At 36.0% G+C, this 12,707-nt stretch overlaps 1 protein-coding gene across 1 annotated transcript in view; it reads left to right on the forward strand.

The window, feature by feature from the left end:
* Positions 1–8,297: 8,297 nt before the first annotated feature.
* The window catches only part of LOC115212090 (etoposide-induced protein 2.4 homolog), a 37,918-nt gene continuing 33,508 nt past the window's right edge, over positions 8,298–12,707 (forward strand). Inside the window, exon 1 of the mRNA XM_029780921.2 lies at positions 8,298–8,470. The gene's annotated coding sequence lies outside the window, so the exon portion shown is untranslated. The remainder of the gene's footprint in view (positions 8,471–12,707) is intronic.

Consider the following 12,707-nt stretch of genomic DNA (forward strand, 5'->3'; position numbering starts at 1 on the left):
TTCTTTTGCCGAACCGCTAGGCGTCAGGAACGTACACAAGTTAATACAGGTTGTCAGGCAGGTGTGCGTGGTAAACATCACGAACACACACACACACACACACACCACACACAACACACACACACACACACACACACACACACACACACACACACATTAATATATACATCTTTTATCTTTCACTTGTTTCAGTCATCAGAATGCGACCATGCTGGGGCACCGCCTTGAAGAAATTTTAGTCGAATGAATCGACCACAGTACTTTTTTTAAACTTTTAAAAAAAAAGTTTGATACTCTTTATATCAGTTTCTTTTGGCGAACTGCTGCGTTACGGGGATGTAAACAAACCAACACTGGTTGTCAAGCAGTATTGGGGGGTGCTAAGAACAAACACATTCACGAAGACACGGTTCAGTCAAACAAATCGACCCCGCTACTTATTATTTTGTTAGCCTGGCACTTACTTATTCCACCAGTTACTGATGGCGAACTGTTAAGTTACATGAACGTAAACTAGTCAACACCGGTTGTCAAGCTGTGATGGAAGGGACACACACACAAGACTGGTGTAGTTTGCTTGAAGCTTAGCAGAATACGTAATAAAATCGATGTGTTAAAGAAGGTTATAGCAGTACAGATCGATTACTAAATATCATTCCCAATATTTAGTGTAAATCCAAAATCATAGTAAAAGTGGAGATTCAGTTATAATTTTTTTCTATTTTATAATTTATGTAAATTTTACACTCGCATAGACTAGCATTTATGTGGTATATCTGTTTACCAACGTCGGTTTGTAATCAACAATGGAGTAAATTACAGTTTTCCTGTGATGATCTAGTGTTGTAGAGTGGCTATGCATCCGTCTTTGTAACAATTACCGTATAGTATACTAGTATACGCTAGTGAAACACGTGTAAAAATGACGTAATTTATGATGCTATAATAAAGAAATGTAAGCGAATCTCCAGTTTTATAATGATCTAATGTATACATACACATACGCACGTAAGACAATAGTGAGCATAAAATTCATGTAACTTTATATTGTCCAGTATGTAACCGAGAAGTATGTCAATTTTTCAGATACATTAACATTCTACAACTAATTATTTTTCATTCAAATTTGTTTATTTATTCATTTTTATCGGTTTATCTAAAGAGAAAAGCATTGCTTTGCCAAGTTCTAAAATGCAAGATAGGAAAAAAAAACTGGACGAAATGATATGATGAATGCTCACCGTGACCCAGTTTTTTTCCCCAACATTTATGGTACAAACAATGCATAGTTATGACATTCCTGAAAGCCAGTCGGTCGTCAGAATCCCATTGAAAACTTTATTTCCACAAACTTTAATTAGAGTGTATCAGCTACACAAAGTTCATTCCTCTTCCAACTAATATCTAAAGGTGGGCATCGTTAATCGAAAAGTTAACTTCGTTAACCGCTAATACGTAAACCAAAAAGTTAACTTCAATAACCGTTGATCAGTTAATTCATTTAAAATGTAACGGATGTTATTGATAAACCGTTAACGTTAATTTTAATTATAGAAAAAAAACCAAAATCAGTTTCTACTCTAAAAGCACCTTTAAAAGTAGCAAAACTATTAATCAGCCAATTTTGGCCTTTTTAAGGGCTTTAGAACCCAAAAACTATAGTTTTTTTCTTTTTGCTTTAGAGTTAAAAATGCTGATTTTATAGTTTTAAATTTTAATATACCTAAAAAAAAGCTACTTTCATAGTTTTGGCCCTTTTTAGGTTTTTAAAACCTTTTAGAACCAGAAATGGGTAAAAAAAACCTCAAATGAAACACAGTATTAGTATTAAGCTAAAAAAAGGTTTATTGATAAAGTGACCGTAAAAAAAAATAAGAACAAAAATAATGAAAAACATGATATATACATAATTAAATTTTTCCTCCTCTTCTCGTTCTCCATTTTGTTCATGAGATGCATGTTTCCTTTCATGAAGATTAGGATGTCAAAGTTTTCATCAAGTATGATCTCTTGCCCCTCAAGATGTCCTTGCCCATAGAGAACAAACGCTCCATTGCAGCACTGGAGAAAATGGCTATGTTGAACTTGATGAACAAGTCCACCAACACTTACTCACCCAAGAAAGCAGCATCTGTCAGCAAGACCTTGGAGTTGGCTTCCAACCACATTCTGGGCCTTGTCCTTGAGTGACTTGTGGTTCCTGCTGCTCTCTTTTTGGGGGGGTAACACCACTGAAGAAGTCATCCTCTTCTTCGTTGTTGGAGACAACCAGCCTCCTTCCCACCTCAGAGTAGATGTTGTCTGCTGTCACAATGTTGCAATCTTGTTGGTTCCATGGCACCCCTGTAAGGCCTCTTGAACACTGCACTCCTTTTATCCTTCTCTGGCTCTAAAAGCTTTTAAAAATCTATAAAAGGGCCAAAACTATGAAATTAGCCTTTTATGTCTTTTAAATGTTAAAACTATAAGATCAGCATTTTTTAAATTCTAAAGCAAAAACAAAAAAAAACTATAGTTTTGGGACTCTAAAGCCCTTAAAAAAGCCAGAAAGGTAAAAAAAAAAGGCTGATTTTATAGTTTCGGCACATTTTTATAGGTATTTAAGGTGGTTTTAGAGCAAAAACTGATTTTTTTGCTTTTTTCTATAATAGAAATTAACATTAATATTAATAGAAATTAACATTAACGGTTTATCGATAACTTCCGTTACATTTTTAAAGAATTAACTGATTAACGGAAGCTAAATGTAACAAAAGTTAATAAGTCCGATAATGATTTCCAAAGTTGACTTAAAATTTAAATCGTTAACGAAAACGTTAACTTCCTTAACTGACGATTAACGAATTAACAATTTGTGCCCAGGTTTGCTAATATCACACTAACTCAGTTGTCAGCGATATTTATACAAAATTGCCATTGCATACAATAATGAGCTTTACCTAGATAAAGTTGACTGGGCGTCAGAAATAATAACTTGGAGTGGAGCGACTTAGTCCGTATCATTTTAAGACCCACTAGTCTGAGAGAAAGGACTAAATGACTAAAAGAAATATAGTTATATTTGGATTGGCGCAACTAGATGACTTAAGAGAAAATACTGTTAGGAAGAAGCTTGCTGCTTTTAGTACAAGGTCATTATTACAGGGTCTGTGAAGTAGTCCATGTATAAGAGTCATAAAAGGAGAGGCAGATGTATCAAGTAAAGATTCAAGTAAAGATGGTAGATACCTGACAAAGGTGTGTTGCGTTGGTGTATAAGAGCCGTCCAGTTTGTAGAAGTAAGTGTACTGCATTTATAAAACAAAATTCTTAAAAGTACAAGATATATAGTAACAATATAAAAAATATATATATATAACCATCATCATCATTTAACGTTCATTGTCATGCTGGCATGAGTTGGACGGTTTGACTTAGCTGGCACGCTGCGCCAAGGTCCAGTCTGATTTAGCATGGTTTTCTACGGCTGGATGTCCTTCCTATCGCCATCGTTTGACAACCGATGTTGGTGTGATTTATTCTTTTATTCTTGTATTCTTTTTACTTGGTTCAGTCTTTAGTCGAGCAAATCGACCCCAGGATTTATTCTTAGTAAACCTAGTACTTATATTATCGGTCTCTTGCCGAACCGCTAGGTTTCGGGGATGTAACTGCACCAGTATCGGTTGTCAAGAGATGTTAGTGGGGGAAAGCACAGACACACATACACACACACACACACACACACACACACACACACACACACACACACACATACATACATACATACATACATACATACATACATACTTACATATATATATATATATATACATACGTACATATATTATATAAATATCATTGTGTGTGTGTGTCTGTGTGTAATCTATAATATATATCCTGTTCTGTGTGTGTAAAAGATTATAACGGCCGTGTTTTTCAACTGATTTTATCCAAACTGGGCACATACATTACTCATGTTCTAGGGATGGTTTTAGACTTAAACTTTTCCACATAATGTGAAACGGGCCCTCTGGGGGCAGAAAAAACCCGTTCCTGGGTTAGATTGAGAAAGGCAGTAACTCTTTGCGAAGTAAGTTCCAGAAATTGATTGTCTCCCTTACATCCATTGGTCAAAAAAATCTTAATATTACTTTTTATACTAGGTTCACGTCTTTGAAAGCTTTTAAAAATATTTACTTCCAGTTTTCTAGCGTCAGTGACGTCTATATCTCTCTATTTATATCTCTCTATCCATCTCTCTCTACCTATCTCTATCTCTCTATCTCATGTTTCTTTCTGCTTTGTTGGAGGTTGCCGTAATGCTGTTGGACGAAGTTGGTGCGTCTCAACGTAGCCGCTGTGGTGGTGTTGTCGTCTGGCGTTGTCGTTGGAACTGTCTGTCTTTGTGGTCAGTAACTAGACCTTAAAAGGTCTGGAACCAAAGACTTCGAACCAAGGAGAAGCTGGGTTTTTATAAGGAACTGTAGGCTCAAAACAGGGTAGAGAACAAGCCGTTCCGCGTGATCGTATTTAGGGACTCCGACTGGTTACACACGGCAAGTTGGCAAGACAGAGTAAGAGACAAATTGCGCCAATACCAACCAATCAGAGTAGTAGACACAATGGGATCCAAATAGCGGCCTAACGTATATGTACATTCGAACGTTGCTGTTCCCTGCGACGTTCGAATGTACATATATATAATAAATAGGAGATAGGAATTTCACCCGAGTCTACGCTACAATACCATACGACATTCGAAGGCCGTCTGCACTGATCTCAGGCCTCTACCACCTTCATTTCTTCTTAGGTAGAACCTGTCAACATCACTGTTTCTGTGGAAGTTCCCAGTTGTTGTTAGGATTTTGTGTGTTTTGATATCTATGGAGTGGATTTCCTCCACAGACCAATTAAGTATCCTAAATGTTGGGATCAGCACTGGTACTGCTAATTCATTGTGGGATATTGTTTCGTTGTAAGAGGAGAGTTCCGACTGCCATAGTTTCCTAAGTCTGGTGTAATATTCTCGGGTCATTTTATCTTTATTCACAGTGCCTTCATATGATACAGTTTCGTCTATGCCTAGGTACTTGTAACATTGTGTGGAATGGGGGAGATAAAGAGACCGTTGATGCACAGGTTTTGGGTTTCGGGGACTGACTTTTCTTGTTCTATACCTAAATATGAACATTTCTTCTGGCCAAATTCAATGCCTATATCAGCTGGAAATGTTGTTATTAATTCTAGTTGTATTTTGACATGGCTAACACTTTTAGCACAAATCTCTTCATAGAAATTATGAGTTACATTGATATATCTAGCAGCTGAAGATCCTAGCATGTAACCATTTGTTTTCTGCAGTAGGAACGATATTGGATTTAGTGCCAAAATGAAAAGGAGTACAGAATGATTCTCTCCTTGGAATATTCCCTTTGAAATGATTATACTATCAGAAACAATTATTCTGTTCTCAGTTGTAAGAGTAGGAATTGCTGTCCATGTCTTCGTGAGTCTCTCTATAGCAGCAATTAAGCTAGTTGGCACTTTTGCCAGATGTTGGCACTTCAACGGCCATGAATGAGGGATGGAGTCGACTGCCTTCCTATAGTCAAGCCATACTGTCACAAAGTTTCTACGTTATTTTCTTACTTCAGACAGTACAGCTTTGTTTATTAAAAGTTATTCAGCACATTCCCACACCCACTTCTTTCCACCAGCCAGTTCATCAGTCACAATATTCTTCGACTCACAATGGCCCTGGAGGAATTGGTTGAGGCAACTTGTGTACGGTTTGTACATAATGGGTCTGCAAAGGGCCTGCAGTTTCCTGCCATCTCGGTGATTTCATTTTTGGCAACAAGATTTGTCCTTGCTGTAGCAAGCCAATTTGGTATATTAGGCTGACCTTCCATAATCCTTTTGAACATAAATATCAATTGGTTTCAATAAAATATCAGCTTCTTGTACCAATATCCAACTATTAGGTCTCGTCCAGGTGCTTTTCCATTCTGCAGTTTGCCTACTGTTTTAGCAAAGGTTTTTGCATCAATTTTGTATGTTTTACTGTAGTACTGGTACAGTATTCTCTCTCAGTTGTATTTAACCATGATGTATCAGATTGAAATCCTTCTTTTCGTTCCAAATTTTTGACTGTGTATGTATGTACGTACATATGTATGTATGTATGTATGTATGTATGTATGTATGTGTGTATGTGTGTGCACGCACGCGCGTGCGTGTGTGTGTGTGAGCGGTTAGGAGATAGCTACTTTTTTTCCAGCACATCAATGCCATAGAAACAATGTATCTACATTCTTATTCGACTCGCAGTGAGCCTTTTTATTCACGCGCTGTAGCGCATACTAAATAACACACACACACACACACCACACACACACAGGTGTAGTAGACTGACTCACTTCCCGTGGGTTATTACTATTTTTATTGTAAATACAGGACAAATAAAAATCAATATCAATTCGACCTCGGAAATTCAATAAAGCGTTGGTTTCTCAGATAAAGAGTCACGGGCTAACAGATGAAGGAGCAATATGAATGGGTGATAGTTGCATAATTCCTTAGAGCTCCTCTCTTTTCGAGGAGCGGGCAGCGTGAGTCATGGCTCATTATCAAACCGGCCGCACTATTAAAGACATTTAAGTTAATCTATCATTAGGCTTGCCATTCAGAAAGTCTCTCGGCCCACAATTTGCCCAGGGCTGGTCTTGATTGAAAACAGTCCCACTCTTTATACGTGGGAACAGTTTCAATGTAGGTAATACACACATGCAATAAATAAATAAATAAATAAATAAATTAATTAAAATCAGTACTCATAGCTAGATCGAAAACAGGCTAGTTGTAAGCTTACGTGGAATAACGACACTGTTTCACTTGTTATATAAAGGGACGGTGTCAGTATAGAACAGGGTTTCTCAACCAGGATGCGTATGACCCCTGGGCGTCCATATAAGATTTTTTGGGGGCCACGCAACCAAATGGTAAATTGTCCATTGTAGGTATTGGTATCTATTGCAAGAAACAGCCAGGTTTCTTTCTCTAACATTCTGCATAGTTCGACCTATACAAGTTAATGTGTGAAAACCAAAATAGGTATTTTGAAAGAAGTTTCTATAAAACTAGTTTTTAAACATAGAATGGCTATGGGGAGGCACTAGAATAAAATAGTAATAAAAGGGGTCCATATATGAAAAATGGTTGAGAACCTCAGGTACAGAATCTATACTGACTGTACTATAGATAGTACACAAGAGCAAAATAAATGAATAAATAAATAAATAAAATGATTTATAAAAATGTTAACAGCTAGATAAAAACTAGGATATCTTAAGCTTGATTATAACCACAACACTGTTTCACAGAGAGGAGCAATGTCAATGTGTACGGTACACACAAAATATTAGTTTCAAATTTTGAGAAAGGAAGTCAGTCGATTACATCGACTCCAATGATCAACTGGTATTTGTTTTGGCAAGACTTCCGCCCCCCCCCAAAAAAAACCACCCTTTAAAAAATTTTTTTAGACACATACCTCACTTTTCGGGTACTGGGAATACGAATCTGCAAAAAAATTGGCAAAAATCGACATTTCTAAATTACCACCCCACTCCCATTTCCTTCATTTTAAACTTTTTTCACATTCCCCCCACCCCCAAAATATGCGGTAAAATATGGAGATTATGATTCTAAAAAAAATTTCCAAAAACCTTGGTAAATTTTTTTTTAAGAATTTTTTTTTCTAAGTATGCGGAAAAATACGGACATCAGGATTCGGACAATAATTTCAAAACATTTCTGTACTTACGGTTACGGTTTTAGGGTTAGGGTTTTAGGGTTAGGGTTAGGGTTAGGGTTAGAGTTTTAGGGTTAGGGTTAGGGTTTTAGGGTTAGTGTTGGGGAAAAAGTCAAAATTGAAGTAGTTGGGGGGAGGGGGGATTTTACAATGCCGATTTTTGGCAATTTTCCGGAGCCTCTGTATCCGAAAACGGGGATTTAAAAAAAAAAAAAATTACAAAAATAAATAAATTTGGGAGAAAGTGGCGGGGACGGGCAGAAATATTTCCCTTATTATTTTTTTTATCGATCTCGGTAAGATGAAAGGTAAAGTCAGCTTTGGCGGAAATTGAACTCGAAACGTAAAGACGGATGAAATGCCGCTAAACATCTATCCCGGCCCGTTAACGATACCGTCAACTCGTCGCCTCAGTACACACAATATAATGATCGATGCTGTGGGTTGATGAAGTGATTGATTGCGGTGAGAATTTTCATAGGGGAGATAACTCCAAATGACGTCTCTTGCAAAGGTCCAGATGACTAAACCAGCGCAAGCACAGTGTTTAGTCGTTTAACGTTGGTAAGGTGCGCTGTGTTCTTTTCGCACTTTCCATCCCATATTAGTATACTTATATATTAAAAAGAAAAAAAAGCATGTACTTATCGAGAACCCTTCCCATTAGGGAATCAGGTAATTATGTTTTTTTATCATTCTAAACAATCAGTCTAAAGACAACATATCTGTATAATATATCTAAATGTATAGATATTTTTCTTTCTGTTCGTCATACATATGTATTTGTTTCTGATAACTTATGTAACATTAGAAAAACCTCTCGTAATGGTGTTTTTATTACCTTGTATCACGTTTATCGTCGTATTGTTTGTATGAGGAAAGCTTTCTCGTTTTTGCTTTTTAGACAAAGAAAATAACAAAGCTTTCTTTTAAACTGTTTTGTTATCATTCAGATTATACTGTATACAATTTATTAATAGCGTATATTATATGTCGTGACTTGTTACGTTCTATATAATAACAGTTATCTCACCTCACTATGTCGCTTTAAAAATACAAAAATAGTGTTCTTTAATACACAGGATGGAGAGGAAAACACGTATATATATATATATCACGTACATTTTTTATATGTTTATTTTCGCTTGTGTAATGTATGTCTGCCATATATATATACATACATACATACATACATATATGTGTGTGTGTATCTCTGTGTGTGTGTGTATGTGTGTGTGTATCTGTATATGTGTGTGTATCTGTATATATGTGTGTGTGTATCTGTATATATGTGTGTGTGTATGTATATATGTGTGTGTATTTGTGTTATGTATGTTTAAGTGTTATAGGTGTGTGTGTGTGAAGAGAAATAATAGCATTGGAAAGTAACTCAGTCTACAATTCTAAATGGTTAAGTTACTAACATAGAATCACAATGGCATACGTAATAAACAAGATTTCTTAGAATCATAAATTAAACTACTTTTTTCCTCAATAACGGCACGACCAGAAACCCATCTAGATATCCATGACTTCACCCTTTACCCTTAAAACTCCAAGACCAGAGATGGTAGCATATTGAACACACACATACATATATATATGTGTGTGTGTGTGTATATATATATGTGTGTGTGTTTATATATGTGTGTGTGTGTGTGTATATATATATATATGTGTGTGTGTGTTTATATATGTGTGTGTGTATGTCTTTGTGTTTGCCTCCCACCACTGTTTGACAACTGGTGTTGGTTTGTATACGTCCCTGTAACTTAACACTTCAGCATCAGAGACCAGTAGAATAAGTCTTGGGGTCAGTTTGTTTGACTAAAATGCTTCAAGGCAGTGCCCTAGCATAACTGCAGCTCAATGACTGGAATACATAAAAAAGGGTAAAAGATACATTTAGACCATGATATAGTTGTGAATCCCAAATCCTATCAATAGAATGATAACTGAGGGAAATTTGGAACAAATAGATTATAGATGTAATAGTTTAGATTTTGTAAAATTTCTTGACACTATCCTTTAATAACTCTATAGTCAAATGTAAAGTAGTATAGAATTAACATTAAGACTCCAGAATGCATGATGGCCTGATGTAATAACAGAGTACTACACGTAGTAGTGATCAACTGTATCATAGGAGTATCATAGTGTTTTGTGCTAGGATTCTTACTATTCCTGCCATTCATAAATGATTTGTCTTGAGTCATCATTTCCTCCTCACAGAGATGATTCCTTGATGTACAAATCCATTAACACCAACATAGAATCCCATTGCCTCCAAAAGGACCTGTCATTGGAAGTATCTATCTATCTATCTATCTGTCTGTCTGTCTGTCTGTCTGTCTATTATATATATACATATATATATATATACACACACACATGCGTAGTAAATGGATTGTGGTGTCAGCTTCCAAGAGCATGCATATGCTTGTCAACTCAATAATAAGCATCAAAACAGAGATAGTCATTTTAAATATTTTAGAATTACCTTCACTTACAACACTTGACTTATTCATGAATTCGACAATATTACACACAATTAGTTTATGTGGTCACATGTTCTCCGAGAAAAAAAAACCGTAACTAAAACCAACTAGAAAACCATTAATAGACTATCATAGAATATGCTAGTCCTATCACAAATCTAGATGCAAACACATTAAAGGAGGTTGAAGAATTTACAGTCATGGGAGTCAGAAAACATAATGAAGATTTCATTACTATGGACATAATTTTTTAGAATACACTGACTGTGGACCATGAAAAATGGAAGCATAACACTAAAACAGAAATATTAAGGAGCAGAATAAACATTGACATCAAGAAACACTTATGCTTTAACTATATGCTTCATAGAGTTATAGCAACACTTACAACCAAATGCTAACTTAAAGCATCATATAAACTATACAATGAAACACTGATTAAAGGTAGTATGCAAATGTAACAAGCATGGACTCACAGATTATGACAAAGTACAGCCTACAACCCCCCCCCCCCACAAAAACTAAGGAGTTAAACTGAATAGTGAACAAAAGGTGAAAATACAATAGTAAGATATTCTGAGGCTTTAAGATATATAACTTAGATTGGTTTCAACTATTATCGGCTCAGGCCATGATTAACTCAATAGCTCCACCTGGAAAAGTCTTTTAATTAATTATTTCGGGACACCATGGACCACTCAAACAAAGAGTTGTTATTCGCTGAGACATATGGAGGTGTAGGTGGTTTATCTGGTATTTCCTGGAAGAATTTGTCCAGGTACCATTTGAAAGTTGTGGGGTCTTTTTCTACTTTAATTTCTTTTGAGATAACATTGAAAAGAGCAGGACCATTTGCAGGGAAGAAATTATGTTGCAATTTTCTTATGTGATGTGATCTCGACATTTGTAGGGAACACATTCCATGGGGGCCTAGTCTCGGGTGAATTGTAAACATAACACCAATACCATTTGGAGAATATTGGTGGATATGTGTTAATTGTTATATGTATAAATCATTTATCATCCACTTTTCCATGCTTGCATGTCTCAGACAAAATTCATTGAGGCAGATTCCAGTCATCAACCCTCACCTGTTTCCAAGCAAAATAATATTCCCCAAGCCAAACATCTTTCCCTGGAAGACAGGAAACAAGCAACATTGCATGTATGACCATGTTGTTCATTTACAAGCATTTCATAAATACCCAAGGGATGATTTTAGATATTGTAAGGAAATGGAAAAATTTTTTATTAAAAAAATTTACATCAAAGTTGATTGAAACAAGAAAATTTTTTTTTAAAAACGTCTCCAGAAGAACCAAGCTAAGTCATGACTGAATATTAATGTTGTTATAGCTGTTACTAAAAGGAGGTTTTTAAACAATCATCTCACACACATATACACATTCTCACCCATGCAGAATAAGGAATAGATACAGATCAGGAAAGGAGGAAGAAAATCATAAAAATCACATATTTTGAACAGAAATCAGTCAACCATTTAGTAACTCCCCCAGATAAAAACCAACAAACATCTGACCTTGCTTTATATACACTGAAATCAGTAAGCAGTTGACCCTTTTAAAAACTCATCTCTCCTTTGTTTAACAAACAGGCAGTCAAATGCTTAACTGGACACTCCCAAACAAACTGGCAGTCAACCTCTTAGCTGGACACTCACAAACATTCCTTATTGAACCCACTCTGACTCTTGTATACAAATTTTAAAATATCTAATTCCTCTGGCATTTTTTTTTCAACAAAAAGCTGACATTCTTTACACATTTATATTAAGTGAAAGTACTCAATAACCCACAACCTGTGAAAATTTTCTTAAAGAAATGAAAGAACTTAGAATATAAGAAATAGTATTTCTCCAACTTCTGTTGACTACTTTCTTCTCTTATTAATATAGGAGTGGATATAGGGTGGTGAGCTGGCAGAGGTCCACTTTTCCTTTCATCCTTTCCTGGGGTGGAGGGGGGTCTATTAAATAAGTACCAGTTACACACTGGTGTCAATATAATTGACTTAATCCCTTTGTCTGTCCTTGTTTGTCCCCTCTATGTTTAGCCCTCTGTGGGCAATAAAGAAATAAATATAGGAGTGATTATGTGGTAAGTAGCTTGCTTATCAACCACATGGTTCCAGGTTCAGTCCCACTGCATGACAACTTGGGCAAGTGTCTTCTACTATAGCCTTGGGCTGACCAAAGCCTTTTGTGTGGATTTGTTAGATGGAAACTGAAAGAAGCCCATTGTGTATGTATGTATGTATATATATATGTATGTATGTGTGTATATATGTTTGTATGTCTGTTTCTACCCCCCAACATCGCTTGACAACTGATGCTGGTATGTTTACATCCCTGTAACTTAGCAGTTTGGCATAAGGCACTGATAGAATACGTACTA

Source organism: Octopus sinensis, linkage group LG5 (assembly GCF_006345805.1).
Source record: "Octopus sinensis linkage group LG5, ASM634580v1, whole genome shotgun sequence".
NCBI classification, from domain to species: Eukaryota; Metazoa; Mollusca; class Cephalopoda; order Octopoda; family Octopodidae; genus Octopus; species Octopus sinensis.